Here is an 8,894-nt window from a genome sequence, read left to right as displayed (position 1 = left end):
TTGTCCTGTCTCTAGGGCATTGTCCTGTCTCTAGGAAATGTTTCTGTCTCTAGGGCATTGTTCTGTCTTTAGGAAATTGTCCTGTCTCTAGGGCATTGTCCTGTCTCTAGGAAATTTTCCTGTCTCTAGGGCATTGTCCTGTCTCTAGGAAATTTTTCTGTCTCTAGGGCATTGTTCTGTCTTTAGGAAATTGTCCTGTCTCTAGGGCATTGTCTTGTCTCTAGGAAATTTTCCTGTCTCCGGGGCATAGTCCTGCTCTAGGAAATTGTCCTGTCTCTAGGAAATTGTCCTGTCTTTAGGAAATTGTCCTGTCTTTAGGAAATTGTCCTGTCGCTAGGGCATAAGTCCTGTCTCTAGGAAATTTTCCCGTCTCTGGGGCATAGTCCTGTCTCTAGGAAATTGTTCTGTCTCTAGGGCACTGTTTTGTCCTTTACCTCTGCCATTGACGAGCGACCTTTATTACTTACTCAACGACTTTGAAAATACGACCTTCAACCCAGGCCGATAGATGACATTTTTGTAAAATATAGGATGTTTACGTAAGTCAAGTCGAAAGCTTTCACTATTATGTATTCTTAAGCAGGACAGGGCAATAACATAAACGCTAGTTTGCGCTTTTTAAGAAGATGAAGTAAAACGCTGACATTCTCGAAACGTACCTCTCCCCCTCCCCTTCCCCTCCCCCCATTCGAAAATACAAGGCCATTCTATAGAGCCCACAGCTTCCGTCTAAACGAACGTAAACAACCGTCTCTGTCATCGTAGACAGAGATGAATCTCGTGCCACCAGGAAGAAAAAAAAAAACAAGGATATAAAAAAGAAAAAAAAAATAGGGCCAACATAAGGAAATATCGCCTCCTGTAAATCACCGAACGACATTCAAACGTAAAGACCTCGTTGACGGGAGCGGTGCCTGAGGTACAATAACTGTATATCACAAATGAACATTAGTTCTTGGAATTGCCCTCAATAACTCACACCCGGAAATCAGACTTGGGAAAGGGGAATTACCCGACTATACATAGGGGAGGAAAGCGAGAGGAAAAGGAGGAGAGAGAGAGAGAGAGAGAGAGAGAGAGAGAGAGAGAGAGAGAGAGAGAGAGAGAGAGAGAGAGTATATTATGGCTTTCAAGCAGACAAAACGTCTGCAGAAGGATAAAAGGCGTGATGGAAGATGGTAGTTGGTTGTCTTAGAAGCAGACGTTCCTCACTTCATTATGTTTTTGGAAGAATGCTTTTGTGTTTCCTTAATGTTTTGTTATGGGATATTACAGAAAACACTTCAGAGCTGAGATTTATCGAGATGGTTCTCCGAATCATCTCAGTGACTTGTTTTATTTTACGTATCTTTTTTATATTTTATATATTTAGTTATATTTTATTTATTTAATTATTTATTGAAAAACAGCAGGAGCCCTGCGGAAGTTCACTCAGTAACTCATTTTGATTTACTTATTTTTTGTTTTTTATTTACCTATTTATTTATTTATTGAAAAAACAGCGGGGGCCTTGCGGAATTTCACCCAGTAGTAACTCATTTTAATTTACTTACTTTTTAATTTTTTAATTATTTATTGAAAGACAGCGGGAGCCCTGCAGAAGTTCACCCAGTAACTCATTTTAATTCACTTATCTTTTGAATTTATTTGTATATTAAAAGACAGCAGGAGCCCTACAGAAGTTCACCCAATAACTCATTTAATTTATTTTTTTTTATTTTGCATTTATTTATTTATTTATTGAAAGACAACGGGAACCTTGCAAAAGTTAGAAAAAAAAGATGAGCATCCAGGAAACAAAACTTGTATGAAGTGATTCTTGAGTCCAATTTTCATTTTGAAAGAAGTTTGTTCTTAATTGTTCCTGGAAATTAAATAGCTGTTGCTCTTGAAGGAAATGTCAGCAGAGTTATTATTATTATTATTATTATTATTATTATTATTATTATTATTATTATTATTATTATTATTATTATTATTAGCTATGCTACACCCCAAATAGGAAAAGCAGGAGGCTATAAGCCCAAGGGTTCCAACAGGGAAAAATGTAAAGAGTGAGATAATAATATATATAAGAGAAAAGATGAATACGAGTCGAGAAGGCTCAACTGTAAGGGAGCGCTTCACAGGTAGTGTTTTTGAACAAGCGAGTGATAGATTTATAAGGGGTTCGACGTACTAATGATGAGAAATCTGTGTAGAAGTCTGAAATGGTTTTTAAGATCAGATTCTTTATTTTTCACGAAAGCGTTATCAACATGGAACCAAATTGACTAAAATTTTGAACTCTCTCTCTCTCTCTCTCTCTCTCTCTCTCTCTCTCTCTCTCTCTCTCTCTCTCTCTCTCTCTCTCTCTCTCTCTCATATGGGAGTGATTTTCTTGTAACTTCTTAGCATCAATTAGATTAAATCCATATCAATGTTCGAAAACAACGGTGAATCAGCTCATATTTACACACATAAGAAATACCTTATTGTTTCTTGCTCTTATAGCCGTGGCTACTCAACCCAGTTAGTATGGGGTTTGGGGGGGACTAGATTAGTTCTCAGAATGGATAAAAAGCCTAAAAAGTAGATTCCCCTCCCCCGTCCATTATACTAAAACCTCTCTCAAGTGACCCGAGTAAGACTAAAGGTTCTGGAGTGTAATCAGCGACGTAGAGTCTCCCTCCAACTTTATTGATTTAACCATTTATTAAAAGACTAAGAACCACATATAACGCGGAAGTCCGTCATTCATAATGAGCGTAAAGAACTGTGTATTCCGGGAGGATTGTTAGGCCATCAGCATTATGGGCCTGCCTAAATTGGATCGTAGACGTTGATACAACATTGGGTAAATATAACGTAGATTACGGTTTTAGGGTTCAGATTCTGACTAATAACATCATTTTCCAGTTGGTTAAGGACAGGTAAATATAATGTAGATTAGGGTTCAGATTCTGACTAATCACACCATTTTCCAGATGGTTAAGGACAAGTAAATATAATGTAGATTAGGGTTCAGATTCTGACTAATCACACCATTTTCCAGATGGTTAAGGACAAGTAAATATAATGTAGATTAGGGTTCAGATTCTGACTAATCACACCATTTTCCAGATGGTTAAGGACAAGTAAATATAATGTAGATTAGGGTTCTGATTCTGACTAATAACATCATTTTCCAGTTGGTTAAGGACAGGTAAATATAATGTAGATTAGGGTTCAGATTCTGACTAATCACACCATTTTCCAGATGGTTAAGGACAAGTAAATATAATGTAGATTAGGGTTCAGATTCTGACTAATAACATCATTTTCCAGTTGGTTAAGGACAGGTAAATATAAAGTAGATTAGGGTTCAGATTCTGACTAATCACACCATTTTCCAGATGGTTAAGGACAAGTAAATATAATGTAGATTAGGGTTCAGATTCTGACTAATAACATCATTTTCCAGTTGGTTAAGGACAGGTAAATATAAAGTAGATTAGGGTTCAGATTCTGACTAATCACACCATTTTCCAGATGGTTAAGGACAAGTAAATATAAAGTAGATTAGGGTTCAGATTCTGACTAATCACACCATTTTCCAGATGGTTAAGGACAAGTAAATATAATGTAGATTAGGGTTCAGATTCTGACTAATAACATCATTTTCCAGTTGGTTAAGGACAGGTAAATATAATGTAGATTAGGGTTCAGATTCTGACTAATCACACCATTTTCCAGATGGTTAAGGACAAGTAAATATAATGTAGATTAGGGTTCAGATTCTGACTAATCACACCATTTTCCAGATGGTTAAGGACAAGTAAATATAATGTAGATTAGGGTTCAGATTCTGACTAATAACATCATTTTCCAGTTGGTTAAGGACAGGTAAATATAAAGTAGATTAGGGTTCAGATTCTGACTAATCACACCATTTTCCAGATGGTTAAGGACAAGTAAATATAAAGTAGATTAGGTTTCAGATTCTAATAACATCATTTTCCAGTTGGTTAAGAACAGGTAAATATAATGTAGATTAGGGTTCAAATTCTGACTAATCACACCATTTTCCAGATGGTTAAGGACAAGTAAATATAAAGTAGATTAGGGTTCAGATTCTAATAACATCATTTTCCAGTTGGTTAAGAACAGGTAAATATAATGTAGATTAGGGTTCAGATTCTGACTAATAACATCATTTTCCAGTTGGTTAAGGACAGGTAAATATAAAGTAGATTAGGGTTCAGATTCTGACTAATCACACCATTTTCCAGATGGTTAAGGACGAGTAAATATAAAGTAGATTAGGTTTCAGATTCTAATAACATCATTTTCCAGTTGGTTAAGAACAGGTAAATATAATGTAGATTAGGGTTCAGATTCTGACTAATCACACCATTTTCCAGATGGTTAAGGACAAGTAAATATAAAGTAGATTAGGGTTCAGATTCTAATAACATCATTTTCCAGTTGGTTAAGAACAGGTAAATATAATGTAGATTAGGGTTCAAATTCTGACTAATAACATCATTTTTCCAGTTGGTTAAGGACTGGTATTAGCCCCCTGCTTTCCTTCATAGCTGTCATTTAAAGCTAACTCGTCTGAATATAATAAAGAAAAAGTATGAGGGAAACATAACATTTGTATTATTATTTGTTTATAGTTCACTCTCGAATGCTGCATAAACATCTGTGGAGTGTTTTTCAGTATTATTTCATATAAGCAAAGAAATATTTAATATTTCAGATAACCTAAGAAATTAATTAAGTTCAACATCTTAGTTCGTTATTAATTTCTATGGTTAGGAAATAGAAGTAAGTACTGTAATTTGATACTTACTGAATTCATAAGCGCAAGAAAATCAGCTTTATTATTATTATTATTATTATTATTATTATTATTATTATTATTATTATTATTATTATTGTTGTTATTTTATTATTATTATTATTATTATTACTATTATTATTATTATTATTATTATCATCATTGATAGTAGTAGTATTAGTAGTAATTTAGTTGTTCGTTAGGAGAATGGTAACGATGATGGTGAACACTTTACATTCACTTCTGCTTCTTACCTTTACTTTAATTATGAATTGGGAATCGTAGGAAAGTTAGAAAAAAAAACTAGGAAATATAACATAAAGACAACAACCCTTTATTTTATATGCTACAAATAATTTCCTATATTGAATGAAAGTATGCTCCAATACGGTCATACAGTTCGCTCCACGTAAAAGAAGAGATTGTTAGATTTAATGTTTGCAAAACTAAGAGGAAATAGTCTCATCGTTCAAATGTATTTTAAAGGGAAGTTGGATATTGGATCAAATTGTATTATAATGAAAGATTTATAAGGAATATATTGTATTTAAAAAAAAAAAAGATATATAAGGAATAAATTTTATTTTAATGAAAGATATATAAGGAATATATTGTATTTAAAAAAAAAAAGATATATAAGGAACAAATTGTATTTTAATGAAAGATATATAAGGAATATATTGTATTTAAAAAAAAAAGATATATAAGGAACAAATTGTATTTTAATGAAAGATATATAAGGAATATATTGTATTAAAAAAAAGATATATAAGGAATAAATTTTATTTTAATGAAAGATATATAAGGAATATATTGTATTTAAAAAAAAAAGATATATAAGGAATAAATTTTATTTTAATGAAAGATATATAAGGAATATATTGTATTTAAAAAAAAAAAAGATATATAAGGAACAAATTGTATTTTAATGAAAGATATATAAGGAATATATTGTATTTAAAAAAAAAAGATATATAAGGAGCAAATTGTATTTTAATGAAAGATTTATAAGGAATATATTGTATTTAAAAAAAAAAGATATATAAGGAACAAATTGTATTTTAATGAAAGATATATAAGGAATATATTGTATTTAAAAAAAAAAAGATATATAAGGAGCAAATTGTATTTTAATGAAAGATATATAAGGAATATATTGTATTTAAAAAAAAAAGATATATAAGGAACAAATTGTATTTTAATGAAAGATATATAAGGAATATATTGTATTTAAAAAAAAAAAGATATATAAGGAACAAATTGTATTTTAATGAAAGATATATAAGGAATATATTGTATTTAAAAAAAAAGATATATAAGGAGCAAATTGTATTTTAATGAAAGATATATAAGGAATATATTGTATTTAAAAAAAAAAGATATATAAGGAACAAATTGTATTTTAATGAAAGATATATAAGGAATATATTGTATTTAAAAAAAAAAGATATATAAGGAACAAATTGTATTTTAATGAAAGATATATAAGGAATATATTGTATTTAAAAAAAAATATATATATAAGGAACAAATTGTATTTTAATGAAAGATATATAAGGAATATATTGTATTTAAAAAAAAAAGATATATAAGGAATAAATTGTATTTTAATGAAAGATATATAAGGAATATATTGTATTTAAAAAAAAAAAGATATATAAGGAACAAATTGTATTTTAATGAAAGATTTATAAGGAATATATTGTATTTAAAAAAAAAAGATATATAAGGAACAAATTGTATTTTAATGAAAGATATATAAGGAATATATTGTATTTAAAAAAAAAGATATATAAGGAACAAATTGTATTTTAATGAAAGATATATAAGGAATATATTGTATTTAAAAAAAAAAAAGATATATAAGGAACAAATTGTATTTTAATGAAAGATATATAAGGAATATATTGTATTAAAAAAAAGATATATAAGGAACAAATTGTATTTTAATGAAAGATATATAAGGAATATATTGTATTTAAAAAAAAAAAAGATATATAAGGAACAAATTGTATTTTAATGAAAGATATATAAGGAATATATTGTATTAAAAAAAAGATATATAAGGAACAAATTGTATTTTAATGAAAGATATATAAGGAATATATTGTATTTAAAAAAATAAAGATATATAAGGAACAAATTGTATTTTAATGAAAGATATATAAGGGATATATTGTATTTAAAAAAAAAAGATATATAAGGAACAAATTGTATTTTAATGAAAGATATATAAGGAATATATTGTATTTAAAAAAAAAAGATATATAAGGAACAAATTGTATTTTAATGAAAGATATATTAGGAATATATTGTATATAAAAAAAAGATATATAAGGAACAAATTGTATTTTAATGAGAGATATATACGGAATATATTGTATTTAAAAAAATATATATATATAAGGAACAAATTGTATTTTAATGAAAGATATATAAGGAATATATTGTATTTAAAAAAAAGATATATAAGGAACAAATTGTATTTTAATGAAAGATATATAAGGAATATATTGTATTTAAAAAAAAAAAGATATATAAGGAACAAATTGTATATTAATAAAAGATATCTAAGGAAATTTGAAGGTGACATGATCGAATTGAGGAAATGCAAATTCATGGAAATAATTATATATCTCGTGCTAACGATGAAATCTAAAGGATTTACAAGCATCATATTATCTCAGGGAGGTTGTGTAATAAGGTAACGGAAATATAACGATGGCCGATGTGGTAACGTCCCCGACTGTTGAACGCCAGACTGGGGTTCGAATCCCGCTCAAACTCTTCAATTCATTTGGTCGCTGCAACCTCACCATCCTAGTGAGCTAAGGATGGAGGGTTTTGGGGGAGCCTATATGTCTATCAGCTGAGTCATCAGCAGTCATTGCCTGTCCCTCCTTGGTCCTAGCTTGGGTGGAGAGGGGCTTGGGCGCTGATCATATATGTATGTGGTCAGTCTCTAGGGCATTGTCCTGCTCGATAGGGACAATGTCACTGGCCCCTGGCCTCTGCCATTCATGAGTGACCTTTAAAACCTTTAAAGAATGACCAGAAATTTCTGACCTCCGCCAAAGGTTAATGGGGTCGTCCATGACCTAAGATCTATCTGTGGTGAAAATTTCGTCAGAATTTGTCTTGCAGTTTTGACGTAATCCTGTCCGCAGACAGACAGACATAGACAAATAAATAAAGAAGTAAACCGACTCGATTTCATAACCTCCATGGCATAGGGAAAAAATATTAGTTGCTGAAAACAAAAATTCTCTAATACTTAAACGCACACACTCACGTACATGATTTTAAAGTCACGCTCTGAATAAAATTTCATCGAACGAAACGTATGAAAAAAGCGGTGAATAAAATATTACCCAAATGTGTAGCATTTGAATCATTTTAATTTGTTGCTTTTATAGTCTGACGTCATTCAAATATGTACAAAGAGCTAAAGTGTTTTTTTTTTTTTTTTTTTTTTTTTTTTTTTTTTTTTTTTTTTGACTCGGCGAAAAACTAAACCTGCCTTCCTTTCTTTCACATTCCCCACATTATCATTCAGATTGTCAGCTGGTCGGGCCCTTGGCTGTACCACGACGTAAAGAAAATAAAAAAGCGAAAAAAAAATGTATTCCAATTTATGCATACACTTTCTACAATAGGAGAGAAAAATGTCGGTCCAAAAACTTTGACTTACAAATAGACCAATTAATAATAAACAATGTTGGCCGAGACTTCCTGCCTTCATTTTTCCTCCTTCGCCATCTCTTTAGGTCTCCCCTACCCAGTCCTCTATCTACCCCTCCCTCTCCCCTCTCTATCTCCCCTCTCCCTCTCTCTCCCCTCTCCCACTCTCTCCACCTTTCTCGACTTTTCATACACATTTTTTTTCTCAACTTTTTTTTTTTTTTTTTTTTTTTTTTTTTTTTTTTTTTTTTGTGACACAATGTGGACTTTGGAAATTTTCACTAGTTGGTCCGAAAACACGAGTCCGTGCTACGTAACTTGCGATAACTTTTCTCATTAGAGCCACCGACTCGACCAAACACATAGCTCTCTTACTTATAGCTTCTTCTCTTCTTCCTCTTTCTTCATC

The sequence above is a fragment of the Palaemon carinicauda genome, chromosome 45 (assembly GCF_036898095.1).
Source record: "Palaemon carinicauda isolate YSFRI2023 chromosome 45, ASM3689809v2, whole genome shotgun sequence".
In the NCBI taxonomy this organism is placed as follows: domain Eukaryota; kingdom Metazoa; phylum Arthropoda; class Malacostraca; order Decapoda; family Palaemonidae; genus Palaemon; species Palaemon carinicauda.
Note: the sequence above shows the minus strand (reverse complement) of the source record.